The sequence below is a fragment of the Amblyomma americanum genome, chromosome 3 (genome assembly GCF_052857255.1).
Source record: "Amblyomma americanum isolate KBUSLIRL-KWMA chromosome 3, ASM5285725v1, whole genome shotgun sequence".
Taxonomy (NCBI): domain Eukaryota; kingdom Metazoa; phylum Arthropoda; class Arachnida; order Ixodida; family Ixodidae; genus Amblyomma; species Amblyomma americanum.
This window is the reverse complement of record NC_135499.1, coordinates 172,865,346-172,888,512: the sequence shown is the minus strand read 5'-3', so window position 1 is coordinate 172,888,512 and position 23,167 is coordinate 172,865,346. Positions and strand designations below refer to the sequence as shown.

Genomic DNA, 23,167 nt, shown 5'->3' with positions numbered 1-23,167 from the left:
CGCGGTGTGCCCATTTATAAAGTTATAACGCACGCTAGCCAAGCACGAATCAGATCGACGTGGCAGTTAAAGTCTGATACATCTGATATATCGACGCGGCGCTCGGTTGCAGCGAAGACGCCAGAAGCCGACGTGCGGGAACGCTCCGCGCGGCCGCGATCTTCATCGCGAAAGTATACATGAGCGTCAAAAATATTCCGCGCACAACGCGAGAACGATGGGCGTTGCACGTACGCGATAGAAAGCAGGAGAAAATCTTCCACGCGAGCTCAGCATTGCCTTGTCTCGCAAAAGCCTCCGAGCTCACAGCGAGACTACCCGAGTTAAGAGCGCATCTCGCGGGGCGGATGCCGAGTGGATACACTAATGCATGCGTATAGTCAACGCTTCTTGTCCTACTCCTCCCCCCCCCCCCCCCCCCCCCCCCCCCAAGCCGAAGAAGCTTGCCGCCAAACCTGTGCAACTGTAGGCCGAAAATGGACGTGCGGATCGCGCCTCGCAGCCATTTTCATCGTTGGCCACGCTGTCTGTGAGATTTTCACAAACGAACTTTAGGAAACTAGAGAGAATGTTTACTACATTAGAATCAGAGCGAAAGCAAGGATTTTTGCTACGTAGAACACGGCGAAGCGCAGGCGGTGCCGCGGGACGGAGCGCTCTCGCGCTATAGGCGAACAGACAACGCGTACAGACAACGAACGATTTCGCTCGGGGTTGGTACCCATGGGACTAGTGCTTACGCACTCTCAGCGAACCCTGCGATGCGCGGCGAACGTACGCCGCAGAAAAACCGCAGCTGTCCGGCAACCCTGGGCGAGCAGGCGGCTAGCAACCCTGGGGAGGAAGACGGGAGACGCAAGATGGACGCTGGACAGTGCGCACCCATGTAATCGCTCTAAACTTAACCTTGTTAATAAACAGTTTGAAAAGGTAATAAGGCATCCTGCCGTTAATTCGCGCCCTAACACGAAAAAAGCCTGCAGCACTAAAGACTTACTACCCGGTGCAAAGCATGGAACGCTGTCTATGCGTCACGGCCGTACTTCGGGTACAGTCAGCGCGAACTCTCTCCACGAGCTGTCGCCAGCTGTCACGGGGAGATCGCCATATATGCGCCTGTGAATTATTCCACCAAATAATATTGCCATCGATCATCGTGTCTCTTCGGCTGGCCGCCACGTAACAACATCTGCGTCACGATTACAAACGCGACTTTCGATCATTAGGCCAGGTCGGCCGGAAGCACGCCGATGAAAGGTATATCCTAAGGACACGCAAGCGTGAGGTCGTCGATCAACCTCCATCTCGACGCGTGTGCAGCTCGTGTTTCATAAGCAACAGAGAAACAGGCAGCGGCTCGGAAACGCGTGCCAAAATTTCTCCGGACCGAAGACTGCTCGCGCACACTCATGACATAAAAGGTACACCATGGAAGCCCGAGTTTGCGAAGTTTGTTTCTGTCCATTTCCTGCAGACTTAGGGGGCAAATAAAGAATTCCGCGTGAGTCATGTTTGTTATAAGTGGTTTGCAAAGGACCTTAACCTTTTTGCAACGGCGGCGACAACTCATGTTATGTTTGCCTATATGGCCGGCGCACGGCACAACCCAATTCGAAAGCAGCGAGTGTGGAGGAGTTTGGCGCAATTTTCCCAACTTTTATCAGGACGGCGTAGTTTGGCGCAACGGCGGCGTCACTGGTCGTGACTCTTATTCCAAGCGGGCGAAACTTCAGTTTAGCGTAGGAGAGGGCACTACAGGCCGAGGAAACAACGGCGAAATCATGCGACGAAATACTTGGCCCGAATGGTCAGCAGTGTAGTGCACAAGACGGCGTCCGTACGCGGCTGCGTTGTGAAATCTCGTTAATTCGAACTCGCTTATAATCCGAACTGACGCTTCCGTCCCGTCAAAATCACACACTGAAGAATCTCCACTTAAGCTGAGCTTCGCATAAACAAAACAAATGCCCCATCCCTTTCGAGTTGAAATTATCGCGGGCCGGCTTATTTCCATTAGCCAGCATAAAGCGCGTTGCGTGAAAGCAAGCCCTGTAGACAGCACCGCGTGCCACTCGCTAAGGCTGACTTTACGCCAGGCGCTGGGCTCCAATTTTCGCCGATAACAACCTCCAACCACTGGTTTCCTGTCTGCTTGCTTGTTTGTTTCAGGAGGCCAGACACATTCTACAGAACTCGCCAGAGGAGTCCTCCATTCTCGGGCCCTCCTATATACTGTATAACATCTCCAGCAGATAAGGTTTTTGGCGCGTAGAACCTTAAGATGGAGATGTCGTGCTCGCAGAAGGCTATAGTGCACACATCTGACAACCGGCTTCACCCGTCACACAGAGATCAGATCGTAGGGACGCCGTCGTTTTTTCGCTGTCCTACTGTCCCGCACCAGCACACTTACGCGCACATTTCTTTCACACGCCGACGTCCGCTGAGCGCAGCACCCGACATGATGTAAGACGGCAGCGCCCTGTCACGCACATCCAACCGCGTAGCGGTGATATGCATTACCTACGCAACGTTTCGTAAATCGACGGCGCTGATGAACGGAACCTGAAGAGGGCGCCAGCAAATCGCGGATCCGAATGCCCAAGGCATCTCGGCAATTCGTGGGCAACGGGCGCTCTCGAGTTCGGCCAACGAGGTAGGCCGACGCACCACTTCACAGACCGTTCGAACGCGGGGAAGACATTTTGCGGCACTGTATCTCTTACTTACTGACACGAACTGCAGCGTTTAAAGATAGCTTCTGCTAGCTAGGCACCATCAAGGTATAAAAACAAACCGCAACGAAGAACAGCGTCGGTTCTCCAAAGCACATATTCCATCCCGACAGCAGAAGCATGCGACGTGGAAAGCACTACCTATCAGTAATAATAACCGCACCGGCGACTCCGAAGAAAGTGAAGCGGAATTAAAAGGACCGGCTCTCCGAGTTGGCGCAATCAGCGCACGCTTGGCGATGCAAATCGTCGCGCGCGCACGCGGTGTGTCTCTCCATTAGTGGCGCAAGGTGGCGGGCACAGCAACCAACCAGTTCGCGTGCGCAGAATACAAACCAGCGCGCAGCAGCGGCGGAGGACGAGGAGCCGACGACGGAGGCGCTAACTCTTCTTCGCAGAAGTCACTGCACCTCGCCCTTCTTCCAACACGGAGCGCAGAAATATAAAGCAACGCCTCCCCCGTCGTCGCAAAAGGGGAGTTCGCCGCCCCACGCCGTCTCGAGCATGCGCCAAGATGGAACAGAAAAGAAACACGCAGCCAAGCAAAAGCGGCGCCCAGGGGCGAAAACGGCCGAGTACCGGTTGGCGGGATAATGAGGCACGCAAACAAACAAACGCCAAGGTCGTCCGGCGGGCTAGACCGTCCAACCGACTTCCCCACTGCGCCACACCGCGCGAGAGGAGCCAAATTTATGGCCCGAGAGAGGGAGAAGCAGCAGCTTCCCATGAGCAGGCGAGATGCTGCTGCTGCGGCGGCAGCCCCGGAGAAAGATTCGAGAGCCCAGAGGGGAAGAGAGAGAGAGACGGAAACATCAAGCGCGAAGAGGAAGAGAGAGAGAGAGGAGAGAGAAAATGCGCGACACGAAAGCCGCGCGTGCTGGTATGCCGCGCCCGGGCGCTCGGCTCCCAAAACGGGAACCGCGATGCCGCTTGGGAGATCGGACCGGACCGCGGGCCCGGCCGGCAGGGAGAAAGCGATGGGGGTACGGCAAAAAGGAGAAGGAAAGAGCGCGATATATAAAAAGAAAGAGCGGAGCGGGTGTGGAGGGGGGCGAAGAAGCCGTCGGCATTGACGGCGCAGCAAAGAGTGCCGGCAGCAGCCGTAATCTGGCCCGCTCCCTCCTCGCCTTTTGACGGAGTCGTTTGCGCCGCCGGCTGCCGCCGCTGCTGCTCAGCGTTGTGCTGCTGCGGGGTACAAGCCGGCGGGAGAGGAGGCGGGGCGAGGGTGCACGAGGTGCTAACGTGTCGCGGCTTTCACCCGCAAGCCGCGGAGCGCGGGAACAAGGAGGGGATGGAGGGAGCGTCGCGCCCAGCCCCTGCAGAAAGAAGAGTCGCGGCGGTGAAGTGGGGAGACCTTTGTCGCCGGCGAGATGCGTCCCCCTGACAGCTAAATACAGTGACGCGCTCCCGGAGGGATCCCGCCGTCCTCTCCACAGAGCAGCTCTCGCCGATGCCGGTCGCGAGCACCGACGTGTCGGCTTCGGACGCGCGCCCGCCGTATTCGAAGCCTGCTCACTGCGCTCGCGCTGTTCCAGCCTGGTTCGAAATAACGAATAAGGCCCTTCCAATGATCGACTGACAATGAGTGGCAGGTCGTTAGTCGCTCACAGAGATGACAGCAACTGCAACCAACGAGACGAGACGATAGCGAGTTGGGCAGTGGGATAATGGCACCACTGTGATAGGAGTGCCAATCGAGACGGCCCCGCATAGCGTACCAAGAACGCATTCATTCATCGTCCGCTACAGCTCCCTTCATTGGGGCCACTCATGCGAAATGCTTTGCTGCCTCGGTGCACAAGTATTTCAGGTCACGACGTGCCAGAAAACAGTAGCTGTTATACGTCTAGAGCCTAGGAGAAAACATCATTCGCGTACCGTGACCAGGCCAAATTCATTGTCAGGTATAATAACGTAACCCGGTGTTCATTACGGCACGGTCACTTCTCACTTATGCAGGCTGCTATTCCGTCTTAGTGAACAAGCATTCCAAGATGCTACGTTATGATAAACGTATTTTTCCACTACTGTCGTTCTTTCCACGGAGTTTGAACACACCGACGTACGGGGAAAAACGCGGCCGCAACAAGCGTTCCTGCTAGACCGCGGCTTGCCAACGCCATGTCGCAAGTACTCGACGTCAATCACTAAATGGAGAACACTGAACTCTTGTTTCAGATTTTTTTTTTTTTGGCGCAGCTTTATGTATTCGCGCTAAAATAATCCGCAGGTGAGCTCCGGAGATTGCAGACCCATTCCAATGCGCACAGCGCGACGACTGCAGTAACAAAACGAAAGACACTATACAACGCGCGGACGCAAGACTGGGTGACGCGAACGGAGAAAAAGTGCAAAAAAAAAACTATGACTCGCACGCGAGGCCGTCCAACGACGCACACACGGAAGCCTCCACGCAACCAGCGACACTCGAGCCGACGCCACCAGGAAGCGGCGCCCCAGCAACGCACACGACGACGCAGTGAAGTGCGCTGCAGTGATCGCGGGGGCCACCCAACCCGGCAGCGAGGGAGAGAAGGCGCCACCGACACACGCGCGGGCTCAATTTGAAAATCGATAGCCGCGAAGACGGCGAAACCTCGCCACGCACACACGAACGTCCACAGCCACAGCGCGCACCGAAGAGGGGGGAGGGGGGGGGGAAATAAAAGAGCAAAGAGGAGAGGGTGAACAACGACTCCGAGCGCGATGGGGCGGGGGGGCGGGAGAGAAACGAGACGCGCGGGCGAGCACTGCGAAGTATGACGCGGAAAAGAGGGTTTGTTTTGTTTCTTTTTTTTGTGTTTGCTGCTGGACTGCTGCTGCGCGGAGTACCCGGAAAAACGCGGACGGAGAAACGGGGGGTGGGGGGGATGGGGGGGGGGGGAGGCAGAAATGAGGGGGAAAAGAAGTTAAGCGCACGGCGTTTTTATGGCACCGAGGCCACTAGGGCGGAAGAGCAAGACTGATTTTATGTCCGCGGGGGAGGACCTGCCTTTGCAGCGGGGAGGGAGCGGGCCTTATTACATACCAATGCGCGACGCGAATGAAACTATAAAGAGTCGGACGCCGCTGAAAAGATTTTTCACACGAGCGCGCGGGAGAGAAAGTAAGCGTGAGATCCGAAAACCCGCGCGATCGAAGGAACCGCCTAAAAAATGACGGCAGTGTGTGGCATAGTTTTATAAAGACGAAAAGGTTCAACTTCACCTACCTGCCCTGAAAGGGTTCTCGGACGAAATTTTCGCGCCGGATTCCAAGATGACAGCTAAAGTCACTTTTCGAGATATTCCAGAGCTCCCGCAGCCAGTCATCGTCAAGTTTTTGTCCGAAGTAATCATTAAAAAAAAAAAAAGTTGAATAGTGTACAGCCGGATACGTCAGGAAAAAAAAGCCGCTTTTCCCTGTGAAATCCTCCCCTCCCCCCTCCACCCTCCTTCCGGCAAATGGCATCCGCCAATTCTCACGAACCTGCTATAGTGGGATACAACTCAAGAACGAAGCTGCTTTTCCCCATCAAAGGACCCCCTTCCAGCCAATGGCGTCGGCTGATTCCCATGACCTTGCTAGCGTGACAATGAAGGGAGTGGCATACGAAAAGAGATAGTTCCCTTCCTCCATGGTCCGGGACAGTCCCCTTCTGCATTGTCGCGCCGCTCCCTGCACTGTCACGCCAGCCGGGTCACGAAAATCGGCCACCACTGGTTGGAACGGGGTCCTTTGAGAGGGAAAAGCCGCTTAGTTCTTGAGTTGTATTCGAATATAGCGCGAGTAGCGTGACAATGCAGGGAGTTGAGGTACAATATAGGGAACCAAGAAGCATAGGGAATGTCCTTTTTTATTTGTGGTTTCATCAAAGGGGGGTTAAGTAGAGCACAAGAAAATACAACCACATGCCGTCGGCGGGATCCGGACCCACGACCTCCGAATTTCCCCTTCTGTGCTCTACCAACTGAGCTGCGGCGCCGGCTGTGCAATCTGCTTTCGGGTAAAGTGTAATACCGAACCTTGAGAGTGTTCACCAGCGCCACCCTTGTCCATAGCGGTGGACGTAGTACGTCCTGCATTACCGCGAGTGTCGCGTAGGAACGTGGTCGAACGGTGAGGGCGGGAAGCTGCGCGAGAATCCTCTTATGCTACCTATGGCTTCAAGCCTGCCAGAACCGAGACCCTCGTTAAACTATTCAGCAGACAAGGGAATGGAAAGAGGCGCTCGTTATGACATACATGACGGAAGCCAACAGTCACCGAAACCAAGGGGCATAGGGAATGTCCTCTTTTAATTTGTGGTTTCATCAAGGGGAGATTAATAAAAGCAGAAGAAAACGCAGCCACAAGCCGCCGGTGAGATCCGAACCCACGACCTCCGAACGCGCCGGTCTATTTGTAAATAAATACAAATCTGTGATTAGTCTGTTGCATTTCTGTTCTGTATTTTAATGGTGTTCACTTCTGAATATGTTGTCCCTCTCTGCCTTTTTTTTCTCTCCTCTTCCTCCCACTCCTGCAATAGCCCCATCGGGGCTGCAGTATATGTAAATAAATAAATATTGGGGCTGTCCAAGAAAAACAAAAAAGGAATGGTTACACTTGCTTGCCGTTCGTGTGGAATCGGGACTGCGTTCCAAGAACTCACCTAAACCCCTTCAAATTATCCGCGCCCCCAAGCCATGCGAGCGAAAGGCTTGACCGCGTGACCTCCATTCGCTCATGGGATGCGGCACGATTATGAAGCAAATAGCGCGTTCTTTCCATGCACTGCTAAATCTGCATCACCTCCTCATTAAAAGAGCCGACGTAACTATATAGGGAACGTTGACGGAACAACGACGTGTCCGCGCCGGAAGCGTGCAAACGCGGCGCAATAGCTGGGAAATCGTAACAGCCGGGAGAACGCAGCAGCGAGGCCCTGCTGTACCCTATAGAACCCGCAGGATCATCGTACCGAAAAGCAAAAAACGGGAACAAAAAGGTGAGATGAAAACCGCTCCAGCTATGGTACATATCGGGCTAAAAGCCGATCAAACAGAAATTAAATGGCGGAATATGGCATGCACAGGAACTGCGGTGGAAATATTTAGCAAGGATTAAAAAAAACAAAAACAGGCGAGGACCTTGCTATGCCGGAGAAAGCAAAGCGCCACGCTTAAACTTGCGTCAGCCTACGGAAAGAATGTGCGCCCCGGGAAATAGATGTCAATAGCAGGAAATTCGTCGGAACTTTCAACAACCTCAGGAAATTCAACAATAAGCATGGTCGAAAAAAAGTGAGCTAGCGAAATGCCGCCTACACGTACGGTCAGCCGAGTTCGCGTGCAGAGACCGAAAACGCTGTTTGCAAAGAGGCGTTTCGGCTGAAAATGAGACTCTGGAGCAGCACTCCAAGTTAATGGCATTCCATATAGTATACCTTTCCTTTTCTGCTCCTGAATGTCGTACGCCATGACCAGCACGGCATTGCAGATTGGAGTACCTCAATGACTATAATATAAAACGCCTTGCTATAAGCAACTGAGCGCACAAACAAGCATACGAAGTCCCGATGTGTTATGTGGGTTACTTTTATGCGCTGCAAAACGCACATATAGATTTGGTTTTGCTGGACATATTTTGCAATCTAGAGACAGCGCACAGTAAATTCTAGAAGTTCACGAAATCACCGAACACAGAAACAAAAGTGCGAGGTTTTCCGTGGGTGTGGTTTATTCCTTTCGACTATATATCCGAACTTGAATAAAAATCTCGACACACTCATCCGCCCATCTGCCAAAATCAAGCTGTCCACTTTCAGGCATATTTCTTCGCAAGCCGCTTCTGCGGGACGTCGAGTGTGAGCGCCATCTTCAATCGAATCTCTTCCCCACTTAAAATGTTCACTTCAAAGCTCTACTTTACAGCATAAGAGGGAGCAGACTCCCCGTAAACTGCCAGGATGCGTTCAAGGAACTCCTGTTGCGGGTTCCCTCCCATCTTCTTCAGTAAGAAACTGATCTTTGCTTCAGATAGAGCAGTTTCTTTGAAACCTCAAGCACTGCCTCACATGACATGTTGTCACTCTTGTAGCTGGGATCGCACTGAGCAGGGGCTTCATATGCGTCTCCTGAAGGCATGTGGCGACATACATATACTTACTTGTTTGCACCAACTCGCAACCTTCTTTCTACCTAAAGTAGAGAAATTATTGAACGCCTCTCGCATTACGTCTGACAACAGTTAGAGCTCAATGCTTTCTTTTTGTCCAATGCTTAGCTAGCTGTCATTAACAAAAATCTTTTCCTCAACATCCCCACATATACCGTCACTGAAGCGGGAACTGACTGCGCATGCACCGTGAAGACGCGCGCAGCGAGCTTTCGACGGTAGCGGCAACGGCAGCCGTGCACGCATAACGGTACGCTACCACATTTAATAAATGACTGCCCAAGGAAAACACGGATCTGCTTACGCGCGCCTAGAAGCCGTCTCACTGCTCGTCGAAGGCTATTCGCGACGAACGTATGTATGCACAGCATGAAAGTCTGCGCGCGCTTTCCGACAACACGAGAGCGCATGCCTGCGCGCACGTAGCACGCCAGACAGGCGCGGCGGCAAAAAAAGGCGGGAAGCACACGCGCACGCAAGGAGGCACGCGCGGGGGCCCTGTCGCCCGCTCACTGCCGCCCGAGAAATAAATCACTCCGCGCGCGCGGTTTCGTCACGGGAAAGGAGCAGGCGGCGCGGAATAACGCTACCAAGCAGAGGGCGGAGAAAGAAAGACAGAAAAGGAGAGGAAAGAAGAAAAAAAGAACGCAGGTCCCAAGGCGAGCAGGCGGCGAGAACGTGGTTGATGAACCTGATTTACGTCCTTCACAGGAGGCATGCCGAGACACCGCCGCCTGCCCGCACCACGAGACACGCACGCGCGCCGCGCATCTGTAGTGTTCATTGCGGAGATCCATCTACAGGCACGTATGCATAGCTGCGGTCGTTTATAAACTGGACAGGCAAAAAAAGGGAAAAAAGAAAGAAACCTCCTCCGTGTATACGCGGCAGTTCATTAGCTACAAGACGGACTCCCACTTACGGGAGCACGTAAGTACGTGTGGCACAATGTACAAGGGTTATTACACATGTGCAGCTAGAGCTCGGAAGGAACGTGATGCGACGCGTACAAATTATACTTTTCAACGCCATGTCTGCACAGGTCGCCGACGCCGTGCTCCTTTTATCGGACGTTACGAACGACTGGCTATTGTAAAACCCCGAGACAGCGGAACCCAAATAAACTGCAGGACTGATTTCGCGTTTCAGTTATTTCTGGCACCTCCGTGTTGGAAGAAACGTGCACGAAAAATGGGGGATTTAAAAGAATAGATCGAAGCGTAGTGGCGACGGCGCACAGGGCTTCAAATATATCGGGCAGCGGGGATTTTCCTGATTTTTCTCTCTCTGTTTCTTTTCATTTTCACAACAGGCCAAAAGACAAGCTGTTTTCGACTCCTGGTGAGCGAAGGATATATGCGCGGCGGCCAAAATCAAGGCGAAACGAAGAAATTGATGCGCCGCGAAAATTGATTTACACTGTTCGACGCGCTTTTCCGTTATAAAAATGGGGCGTGCGCACGAAGGAATCATGTATAGCTGCAAATTCCCGCTGCAGACAGCTTTACATTCCCAAGTAAACAAAATGAAGAAATGGTCGCAACGAGAACCCTTAGGCCATGAGGTTGGCTTCAAGACCGTATCGAAAAACAAAAAAAAGCACTGCTAGACTTTAGTACTTTTCAATTGAGAGATAAGGTACGTTGCCGTATAACTCGTGTTCAGTTCAACCTTCACTCAAACGTAAGGTCATCTACCGGAATGACCAATTTACTCCGAAGAGATCGGTGGTTTCTAAAACGTGTCATCGCGCATGCGTGCCATCGCTTTTGCCGACAAACAGCGCAGAATGCGAAGGAAAGCGACAACCGGACAATTAGAAGTGTCGACTAAAAGTATAAAGTAATACGAAGGTATACTTTTATGAAGGCAAGCTTGATCATGCTCTTATGCTAGAAACATATTATAAAGACCAGCTTTAGCGGAGCCAATCCCGTCTCCGGCGTTGTCTAGCGGCTAGGATATCCGGCTCTCACTCACGAGGCCCCGGTTCCATTACCCTCGTGGGAAGGTGTGCTGTGTCACAGTGTGACGGCAGGGACGTCACAGTGTGACGATTCGAGTCCAAAGGTCGGCGAGACCTTAACGTTTAGCCCGAGATCCACGAGCAGTGGGCGTTTGTAGACTATTATATATCAAGTGCCCGGAACCGAGCGATTAACTAACACGTTACGCGCGTCTGCAGCCAATATGCGTAGCAAGTTACAAACGCCAAGCAGCGTTCATATAACATCATGTATAGTAAAAGCAAAAAAAAAGTGCACTTATAAAGCGTCTCATGAAACTGCGATTTAATGGAGGCTATCCATGCGCAATAATTCAGTTTTGCGTCACTATTTCAACAGCAGTAATCTGTCCACCGTAAACAAGTCTCTTCTTAGCTTAGCGAGCAGACAGAGCATGCTTGAGCGCGTTGAATGTCGAGCGAACTGGTGCGAGGGGATCGAAAAGGGGCAATTCGCACGGCGACCCGTCATCGGGGTTAGCTAAGGCTATAAACGTGAGTGTCAAAAAACGCGAAGAATGTTTTTTTTCTTACACTGCATACAGAATGCCATTACGCGGTGTTCGTGAACCGGAATATGAATTAGACTTTCAATAAATGCTTTCTCATTTCATCCATTGATTCGCCAAACTCATTCGATCGCGAATACCATTCGAATGTAATTCCTTAGACTGCATACAAATATTACCATTACGCGGTGTTCGTGAACCGGAATATGAATTAGAGTTTCAATAAAAGCTTTCTCATTTCATCCATTGATTCGCCAAACTCATTCGATCGCGAATACCAATCGAATGTAATTCCTTAGACTGCATACAAATATTACCATTACGCGGTGTTCGTGAACCGGAATATGAATTAGAGTTTCAATAAAAGCTTTTTCATTCATCCATTACTTCGACAAACTCATTCGATCGCGAATATCATCCGAATCTAATGGCATTACATGAACCTGTGTGCCCGTTAGCGACACTAGACGCTAGTGTCATTCCAGTAGACTCGCGCCAAAAATTCCAGCGTGCCAAAGAAATCACCCCGCTACCTGTGCACGCTTCCCCAGGCTGAATCACGCGGAAGTGACCGGCACCTTCGTCTGGCCGCCCACATATCCCTCAGCCAATGCGAAGTGACCGGGTTCCACGAGATCTCCCGAATTCGCAAAACCGTGCACGCAGGTTCTGCGAACCGTCGGGTTGCAGGCCCTTTAGTCACCGCTTGACCCCACCCTCGTTCCGAGGAGGAGGTTGCGCTTCGGAGGGTTGGCCGTCACTCAGAAGTGGCTTCACTTCCGAGGCTTGACCCCCCCTCGGAGTTTCCAGTATTCCAATCACAGGAAGTGGAAGCCGACGTTCACCACCTACTGCGGGTCTGACCACCGACAAGAATCCGGCATCCGGCCACAGCGGGACATCCGCCGCCGAAGAGTTCTTCATCCTGCATATATACGATGCTTGGACGCCCTCACTGCTTCACCGGTCTCTCCTCGATTTCATCCGATCTGCAAGCCTCTTTTCATTGATACAACCAGCCCCCTAGTTGTATTCACACAGACAACGCTCTGGGCCAATACCCCCCCCCCCCCAAAAAAAAAAATGGCGGCCTTCTATTGGTGGACGGTTTTGACATCTACATAATAATAATAATAATTGGTTTTTGGGGAATGGAAATGGCGCAGTATCTCTCTCATATATCGTTGGACACCTGAACCGCGCCGTAAGGGAAGGGATAAAGGAGGGAGTGAAAGAAGATAGGAACGAATAGGTCCGTAGTGGAGGGGTCCGGAATAATTTCGACCACCTGGGGATCTTTAACGTGCACTGACATCGCACAGCACACGGGCGCCTTAGCGTTTGGCCTCCATTTAAAGGCAGCCTACCCCGTTTGGACCGTCGGACTTACCCTCCTCCCCACCCTTCTCTTACGCACTCCCAACAGATCCTCTTCAGACGCCTCCAGACCAGCTCTCTCTCATCCCCTCAGCTTTTATCCCACTATTGCGGCACATCCCCTGCATGCTCCCTATGCGGTGACCCCCACGCCACACTCTCCCACATCCTTTTCGGCTGCCCTGCTGACCCTCCCCCGCGGCGACAGCACGCCATCTCGAGCTGGGAGGACTGGGAGGTCCTGCTTATGTCTGCAGACCCGACATCGCAGCTTGCTGCGGTGACTCGGGCTGCCGACGTCATGTCCCGTCATGACCTACTTGATGCAGTGCGGGACCACGCAACGGCCCAGGGACCCAGCTGGGTCTAAAACTCACTTGCTGAATAAAGTTTTTCTGTCTGTCTGTCCGCGGTCGGGTTCGAGCCCCGGAACTCCGGATCAGTAGCCGAGCGCCCTAACCACTGAGCCACCGTGGAGGGTATGACATCTACAGCGGGTGAATGGTTTCGGTACGCTTCGCGCGTGTGTTGTCCGTCATATTTTCTTCGTGTTGTAGTCTTCACATCGCGGTTTTATTCAACACATCCATCAGATTTACAACAGTTTCCATGGAGGGTTATGGCTTAATTTATTCTGACAATAGAAACATTTACCGAGGTCTCGTATCAGGGGGCGTTGCGCAAACGCCGTCGCTCGGCTATTTCTGCGCAACGCGCGCATCCGATACGGGTGTTGGACGCACGCGCATGCGCAGTCGTTCCCGCGTCACTCTGATGCAGATATGGAGCCCGATTAGGCCGCAAGAAGACGGTATAGAAGGACATGGCCAGTGCTTCGAGGCCACGAAACCGAAACAACTCCGCAGATCCTCGACCGGTCCGTGTTCGGTCCTGACGCGAACTTCTTTTCGGGCCTTATCTATACTATAAAGCTACATGCACCTCTTTATCGCCCGTGCACTCAACGTGCTCGATGTTAGCAGGCTCGACCATGCAACAAGCGAATTGAGGGGCTCCTCACTGCCTGCACGTCTACTGCAACGTCGGCGCCGTTCTTCCCGAATGACCCCCTCCAACAGGCAAACGATGCGCTGTATACATGTGCGATATGTGACAACTTCGAACAGGACTATTTCCGTAAACATATTTCGCGAAGGACGAAACACAGCCTCCTCACGTCCTCGACTGCCGGAGGGTTCCGAGCGAGCGGAGTTTTATTTCCACGAAAAACACGAGAGCAGCGCGCAAAGGCAAGTTGGAGTATACGCGCGCGGCCGCTCACTCATCGCAGCATATACGGAGAATTAAGGAGGCGGGGAATGGTGGCACACGTACTACGTTGTTTTGTCCCGCTGCGTTTGCCCTTCCAGCGCCCATCAACTATACCTCGAAAACCATTCACTGCAGCGCAAGTCTCCGCACTGGCGGGTCCCAGGGGCCACCGTATCGCCGAGGGATGCGGGATAAGGATTAGCGTGACGAGAGGCGGGGGAGCTCCGGCGGCCAGCCCCGGCCGAGCATCCCATGTTCAGCGGCTCACTGCCTTCGCGTATGTGCTCATACTGTATGTATTTCGCCTTTACGCAAATACATACACGCAAGCGAAGTCCTTCGTCATCGCTGCTCTGAACTGCACCCTGCAGAGAGGCAACGAGAACCTGAGGATCAGTAGCGTTTTTGCGCTCCGACCTCCTTCCGCACGCGCTTCGCTGTACTGACTTGTCTCTTCCGCCCCTCCACCAAAGTCCCGTCGGTCCCTCGATGCTGCTTCCACTTCTCGCTCGAACTAGTACCAGTCGCTTACAACCCATGCACAGGACTCGAGTCGGCGTGCACACCACCAGTGCAGCTCATGCCGAACTTGGCCCGCCAACGTGCGCACACTGCGACCGCGAGGAGGCATAGCAATAATGCGTGGGAGGTGAGGGAACGGCGGCGCGGTTTTCCGGTTCATTCCCCCGCCGCGGCCAACGCTTGCCGAGTGGGGGTCGCGCCCGGTTCGCGCGCGCATGCATGCGCCCAAAGAGTGCCCGCAAGGCCCGCGCGTGTACTACGCAGGGACACGTTCGGCCCGCATCGTGAGGACGAAAAATTTGAAGGACGCTTAAGTATCGCCTTTAATTAATAGCAGGACGCGACAGCTTGTTGCAGCATTGCCAAGGAATTCACGGAACGCCATCATCCTTCGGTGCGACCCCTTGCCCGGGCAATTTAAGGAAAGGAAACATATCTTGGTGGACACCCGAACCGCGCCGTAAGGCGGGGAAAATGAAAACATTTTTTAAGGAAAGGAAAGGACGCCTGTCACATATCTTGGACACCCGAACCGGGCCGTAAAGAAAGCAAACTGATATGAAATTTCGTTTTAGGGAAAGGAAATGACACCTGTCTCACAATTCTCACTGGACACCCGAACCGTGCCTTAAGGAAAGGAAAATCCCTTCCCTTACGGCGCGGTCCAGGTGTCCACCGAGATGCGCCATTTTTCGCCCACGGCCAAAGACGCCGACGACACCGGATTTTATGAACCGTCTACCTCTCGCGCGACTACCACAACCGCGCCGCATTAATTCTCCAATCACCGCACGCAGTCATGAGCCTGACATAGTGCGAGCAATACTACGAGAGGAAATAGTACTCAACTGTTGAATTCAGTTTTTCATCAGTATCCAACAGGCATTACATGCATCTATATAAGAAAACTAGATACACAGTGGAATCTCGTTAATTCGGAGTCGCCTATTTCGAACTTCCGCTTTATCCAAATTTATTCTTTGGCCGCGCCAGCACCGAATGCATACAGACAGGTCGCGTGCCGATACTGGCACTAATATGGGTCTCATGTTTCACATTATATATGCATATACTAGCGACTCCCTGATACATCTGACATACACACTGACGCCGCAATAGCAAACGATTTTGCCTCTATGGCCTGGGTACGTGAAACAACCCTTCCTCTCATCCTTAGGTAGCAGGTCTGCCACGTAACTCGGGGTACACCTCCCCTAGCGACCTGGGGAGCCTTGGCGGGGCTGCCCTGCGCAGGAACTGAGTCGATTCGTATCCTCGCCGATTCCCATGAAGCCTGCAACGAGATTGCTATATATACTCCGGGTTTTGGCAGACGCAACTGCCACGGCTATCTAGCGCATCCTTCAGCGCGACCAATACCATCTTCATTCCATGGGCTCCAGGTCACACGGACGAGTCAGGGGCCAATGCGGCTGAGGGGATGTCCACGCTTACCTCCACACGCCCCTTGCCTCGTCATTACTCGACCCTGGGGCGGCAATGCACCCCTCCACTTGTCCTGATGCACTCACTGCACACGGACCTGTCTTCGCAACCACAGTCAGCGTCGGGCGGCCTCACCACCGATGTCAGGTGGTCTTTTTGAATAAGATCCTCCCCCATGCGGCTTATATGCATCCCGCGGAATCTGCAGGGCTCGTTGGCGTCGCTACGCAGAGGAATTGATTACGTGCCCTCAATGCACGATGCTAACGCGCGGCGGCATATCCCACCTCCCGTGGGCACGCCCTGGCTTCGCCACCGAGCGTTCCGAGGTCCTACCGTATCGTCTGAACAACCGCTCTCTTCCTCCATTACAACCGATTCTGATGTCCAAATGGTGTTTGCAAGACATGGCTCCCTTAGTGGCCCGGTCTTCAGGGCAACGTGACTGGCGACCGTGAGAACTGCAGACCCTGTCTACTCCCCATTACCCCCTCCCATGGCCATGCGCCTTCTTCACCCAATCAAGGACTTTCAACCCAACTCAACTTTCGGCTACCACGCATACAGGTTCACTGGTATCGGGGAGACGCCCGCGCAAGGGACGCCCGGCACCCTTTGTCAGCGACTGTCGACAGATGGCGCCGCCAGTGCAGAGAGCGCACAATACAAAGCCGGAGGCGGTGTGCGCGGAGTTTTTGCTCCCTTACATAGAGCGAGTGCGAATGAAGAAAACGCTGGTCGCAATCGGTTGTAACGAATGTATCGAAGCAATGGCCGGGCGTGTTTTGAATGGCTTCGCGTAGCAGGTGTGCATCAATCTCGTGCTTTTATTTCTGACGATTTTTTTTTTCCTAAACAGCGGCCATATATATACATATGTGTCTGTGTGTGAAGGACGCTCCCTTCAGGTTGTCTTAGCACGGCCATCATTTTCCTTCCATGCTTGCTTATATAAAAGCACTTTATTACTAACGTTTCGGCCGGAGTCCGGCCTTGGCCAAGAGGCGGCCGAAAAGTTAGTAATAAAGTGCTTTTCGTCAGTGCCCTCTTCTTACAAACACACACACAAACAATATATATATATATATATATATATATATATATATATATATATATATGAAGGGAGCCAAGAGTCACCGAAACCAAGGTGCATAGGGGAATGTTTATTTTTTTGTGTGTTGTGCTTAACATTGGGATAATAATACTTTGATTAATCTATCGCTTAAAGAAAGTTACTTATAAAGCAGCAGAAAAAACAAGCATGCCGCCGGTGGGACCCGAACCCACGACCTCCGAATATCGCGTCCGGTGCTCTACCAACTGAGCTACGGCGACGGCTGTCCAATGTATTTATGTTTACTGGGTGTAAGCGAACTTTGAGTGTTCACCAGCGCCACCCTCGCCCATAGCCCATGGCGGCGGACGTAGCACGTCACCTAACGGCGAGGGCGGGAACTGCGAGAGCCCTCATTGCTATATAAATTATATATATATATATATATATATATATATATATATATATATATATATATATATATATATATATATATATATATATATATGTGTGTGTGTGTGTGTGTGTGTGTGTGTGTGTGTGTGTGTGTGTGTGTGTGTGTGTGTGTGTGTGTGTGTGTGTGTGTGTGTGTGCGCGCGTTGACGGTGCACCTAACAATAGTTTGATTTATCGGAGTTTACGTTCCAAAGCGTCTCAAGTTATGAGGGACGCCGTATGTGAAGGTGTGAAGGGCTTCGGAAATTTCGATCACCCGGGGTTCTTTAACGTGCAGTGGCATCGCTCAGTACATGGGCAGCTAGAATTTCACCTCTATCGAAATGCGACCGCCGCGGCCAGGGTCGAACCCGCGTCTTTCGGCTCAGCAGGCGAGCGCCATACCCACTGAGCCACCGCGGCGGCCGTCACCTAACAATCAACACGTCGAACAATCCCTGCATATAAAGTTAAAAACCAGAACACTTCATGCAAATAAACTGCGATTCGTGACATGTCTTCTCTCTGTTTACCCGTGGATTTTAGCATCCCTAGCAGAGTATGCAATGCAAGTTGAATGCCGCAAGTCGCATGACAATCAGCTAACACGGCAATTTTCGAACCAATGACAGTGCCAGATTGCACAAAAAGGGAATTTCGAAACTATACAACTGATCAAGGAACTCCTTCTGCTTGCTTCAAAAGCACGCGTTTGCATGATTATAGTGTCGCGACTCCGGTTCAGTCTCGATCGAACGTGTATCAAGTACTGTGCACCACCGAATCCGTGTCACGTGAGCACCCTGAAACGTCGAGCCGCCTTGCACGGTTTTCGTTCTGGCATCCGCCCCTCGAGTCATTGTTCTGCGCGATGGCGCTCCCGCTATTCTCCAATTCTGTATAGGGACACCATATATTCTAAAACTCCCCAATATTATACAGTCAAAGTGTGAGGCAGGCCAACTTTCGATGAAGTCCCCTTTATATATCCTACTTATGAACAAAGCAACTGAATAATGCAATGCTACCAAGGACGCGCCGTTTAGTTGGCGACATGAGGCTATATATATTCTGACCGAGTGACCACAAAAAAGTCGTAACGAGATGAGCTAAAGATGCGCTTTTGATGCCTTCTTAGCACCATTTTTTGTTTATAATGACGACAGTATACATTAATGACTTCAGAACGCGTTAGAAGCAAGCAACCAGTATATAAGTAACCACGCATCAAGGCTTTGCCCTCACCAAATTACTCGAATCCAGCATGTCATTGCGAAGAATGCTGCTTCTTCGCCATCGTTCTTCATTACCTCATCCGCACCCTATCCCCTTTTTAAAGCGAAAGCTTTACTACGCCAGCCAGCGAGCCATTTCGGCTCGTCGCGCACTTCAGTATGCCGTATGTCGCGACCGACGAACGACCTTGAGCCGTCGTTGCCTAGCAACGCCGCAGCCGCGCTCCAACAGATGGCGCCGCTCGCGCTTCGCCTGTGTATTGTAGTCGTTATGGAGAGCGCAAAAGAGACGCAACAACGACAGGACGAAGCGAGCAAGAGGCAATGCGCTCAAGAGACGCCAGAAGAACACGCCGCACGACTCGAGAAGCGTGGTAACGAAGATGCGGCTAGAAGTCGTGCCACGTCCCGGAGTGGCTCTTCAACTGCGGAAGAGACCGGTTTGAGTTCTCGAGAGCGTCGGAATGAGACGCTGCGTAGACGACGTGCCGAGGAAACGAAGCTTTCGCAATTCAACTATAGGGTTAACCAGAGCTAAACCACAGCCAATTTTTAAAAATGGTCTATAGACTTATTAACTCTATTGCGTTCCTATAAATCTTTTTGTCTATTCACAGTCCATAGACCGTCAATAAACAAGTCTATACTAAATGTGTATGGCCATAAATCTAGATTGTATGTAGACTGTTCCCTAGGGTTTGTTTATAGACAGAAGTCTATGGATAGTCTACAGACTGTCTAAAGAAATTTTTATAAGGGTCCGCACATGAGTTAGACCACGGCAGGCTCGCTTGCGTGCGAAAACTTACCGCCGTCAAACAGCTTGCTTCGAATCGAAAGCGTTCTGAAATGAAGTATACGAAAGCTCGAGCAAGAGAAGCCGACGCAAATCGCCCTAAAGCGAGAAAAGGGCAATGCATAGAGAGTAAAGGGCCTCTCTGGAGCGAACCGCCTTATAAGCTGCCTTGGTTGTGGCCATCGAAGCATGAGTAGTTGATGGTAAGGCGCATATATATAGGCCTTAAATCTGCCTTCAAAATCCGTGCCTGAACGAACACGCAGAAGTTTAGCAAGAAAGAAGCAGCCTATTTTTCACGCGTTCAAGTTGCCTCCACTATATATACGGCACCTTTCTCCCCCTTGCGGCGCGGTTCGGGTGTCCACCGAGACATGCAATACAGTTACTGCGTCATTTCCTTTCCTGAAACCCTATTTTATTCTGTTCGGGTGTCCACCGATACATGCAATACAGTTACTGCGTTATTTCCTTTCCTGAAAACCTATTTTATTCTGTTCACGCGTTGAAGTCTCATAACTTCCCAAATACGAACGCTGTTCAGTGAGCGCTCGTGTGGAAGACACGTACACCGAGATCACCTGCGAAACAACCTGCAAAATAAGCAGGGAGCCGGAAATTAACCGTTGTCCATATGTCCAGAGGGTAAACGTCGGCGTTTGACGCGCGCATAAAGACTAAACTTCGCGGAATTGGCGCGAAACCGTGGTTCGGAGCGGCAAGCCGAAAAACGAGGTGCCCAAAAAACGGGGAAAAATAGCCGCGGTCGATATCGGCGGTGTCCGCTCCGAAAAACAACCAAAAGGACGTAACAAATTCGAGGCAACCGAAGACCCAGGGCGGGAACGAGGGCGCCGAGAGCTCGAAGAACCGAAACCCCGCCGGAGGGACGAGCCCGTTCCAGACGCCAACAGACGAAGTCGCCCCACGTTGAAACTGCGCGTCTCAGACCGGCGACACGAGAAATGTGCGTCGTCCTTTTGGTTTCCCAGAAGCTGAGACCTGCTCCCAGAGTCCACGAGTGTCCACGCACTCGGAACTCCAAACTCGCCAATCGCTCACAAGAGTTCGGGTGCCTCCGCGGAAGAACTCGAAAAGTGCCGAAAATCGACCCTAAAATCACGGATGGCGCTCGAACCGGGGTCTTCAGATGCTAGAGAAACCGTAACAAACCTAAAATCGGGCACCGAGCAGAAGTAAGGACTTCTAACCAGCGCTCGAAGCGACGAGAGTCCGGTGCGCGACCTCCCACAGACGCTAGGCCTAACGCTCCATGGTGTCACCACGTGAAGCAGGCGCCAGCCGCACGCCGCCCAAGTTGAGTTCGCTGTGCTCGAACGGTGACAGTATCGACGACGCCGACTACGTGGCGGACATCGCTGGAGTGTCTACTACATGCCCCAAAAGAAATAAACGCCGTACCAATTATGATTAGGCCGTAAAAGCATCTGTTTTCGGAGTGGTGTCCAAGTCGAAACCCCAGCAGCGACAACCGCAGAGCAGGAGACCGCAAACTCCCTTCGAAACTGGCTGAAATAATCGAGATGTCACCGTAACCACTACGTGGGCAACAAGCGAAGGCACTAGACGATTCGCTCCAGCAGTCAGATCGGCCGCCAATGCCTCGGCGTCCAGGCCAGAGCCGTTGGCGCGGGGAGCAGCACCGACCAGCAGCCCGGCGTTCAGCGGCAGTGACAGCGCGGCGGGGGTTAGTCTCCAGAATCACGCCGCACAGCCTAATCCACGACGCCGACGTGCGTCGCGGCGTTTGGGGAGCGCCGAGCGAGCCCCAGCGCAACTGCGAGCGCACAGCGGCGGCCGCCGACGAGACGCCGAGCGGCCGCGCGAGCCCCGCAAAACCGGGGAGCAGACGACGAGCGCCGCACCTTTCCGAGTCGCCATGTTGGTCCGCCGCGGAGACCGGTCGCAGACGACGCTCCAGAAATCGCTCGCTGCTCGAGAACGGGGCGTCGCAGCGACAAGCCGCATGCACGAGCGCAATCGGGATAGCGTGCATATTCTGCACTCACCGTCGGATCCGATGGGAGAGGCCGGCAAAGGGTCCAAACAAGGGTCAATCCAACGACGCGCGCTCCGTCACAACAACGCGCGGCCGCGGCTCCGCTCGAAAATGGTGAGGCTCGTCTTCTCCCCGCCGCAGAACCGAGGAGAAGCAGGAGGCCCCCTCCGGCGGCTCGCGATTGGTCGGGCGAGGCCACGTGATGCCCTGCCCGGATGGCTTTTGTTCGGCGCGCGTCAGCAAATGGGAGCGCGCGGGAGAACCGTGCGCTCCTTCGACGGACGCTAATGGCATTTGCGCTCGGCCGCGTTCCTTGCTGGCGGCTGAGCCGTGCGGGGTTGCTGGCTTGGCCGGCTTTGCTGGCTGCTGCCGCCGCCGCCGCAGTATAGTCGTTGCTGCTGTTGCAGCCGGCTTGCCTGCGTACTGCGGAGCCGCGCGGGCCCCTTCGCCGCCGCCGCCGCTCGCCCCTGCGTGTGCCGCTTTATTTTTTTCTTCGTTTTGTTTTGAACCGCTTTCGTATCGCTCGCTCCCCCGCGTCGCGCGGCGTTCCTCCTGTTTTTTGTGTGTGCGCGTGCTTTGGTGTCTGTCGTTGCTGTGGGGCGAGCTCTCTCTCGCTTGAAGGTTGTTACCCGGCGGCGGTGGCTGGCTCGACGGCGCGCGCAATTAGTGCGCGCACCGGCTGCGCTCGCGCGTTTAAAAGACAATACACCTGAGGTCGTCGCCGCTGCCCCATTGTGCGTCATTGTTGAGCCCGCACAGCCATTGCGCCTTTGTTGTTCCCTTTAGAGGCTTCGTTTTCTGCTCGCGCGGGATGCCCTTTTGTCAAGGGTCGCTTTTTCCTATCTGACTCCCGGCGCTGAGGCGAAAGTGTATGTAAATCCGTGTTAGCTTTTCGGCGTGCATCTCGAGAATGAGTGCCTCTTTTAGCCTTTCCTTTTTTTTAACATCGTGCATTTTCGGGTACAGTAGATTAGAACATCCTTTCGTCATTAAAAATAGACCGTGATCACTTCACTTTTGTTTTGTTTCACAAATGAGAGACTATAAAGCACCAATTGCACGCATGAAATGTATACTTATTCATTTTATGAATAAATTGGGAGGCTTGGCAATGCAAGGTACATGCTGTTTTATTCTCTTTCAGCTATCTTTTTTTTTTTTGCAATAAACAGTCTCTCGTGTGCTGTTCCTGAGATACCCGATCGATTCGGACTTTCCTAAAATGCCGTGCACGGCACACATCCGGTTACTGTTGTAGTCCAAAGAGCAATAGTGATAACTGCGTCCTATAATCCTGCACAGATATAGCGATTTATTGCATATTTTTGGTTTATTGCGCTCACTGCAGAAAATAATAATAACTAAGTTGGAGGACGCTTTAGCTTCGTCTTTAAGAGTGAGACACGACAGCGTGTTGCGGCGTTGCCAAGGGGTGCACGGAACGCCATCGTCCGTTCGGCGCGACGCGTGGCCCGTTGGACAATTTAAAGAAAGGACGCCTGTCTAACATATCTCGGTGGACACCCGAACCGGGCCGCAAGGAAAGGAAAATGAAATGAAAAATTGGTTTTAAGGAAATGAAATTACGCCTGTCTAACAATTCTCGCTGGACACCCGTACCGC

At 52.7% G+C, this 23,167-nt stretch overlaps 1 protein-coding gene across 1 annotated transcript in view; it reads right to left on the bottom strand.

Annotated features, from left to right (window-relative positions):
• Positions 1-21,682, bottom strand: part of LOC144125440 (uncharacterized) — a 71,904-nt gene extending 50,222 nt beyond the window's left edge. The window contains exon 1 of the mRNA XM_077658809.1: positions 21,555-21,682. The gene's annotated coding sequence lies outside the window, so the exon portion shown is untranslated. The remainder of the gene's footprint in view (positions 1-21,554) is intronic.
• Positions 21,683-23,167: the final 1,485 nt, after the last annotated feature.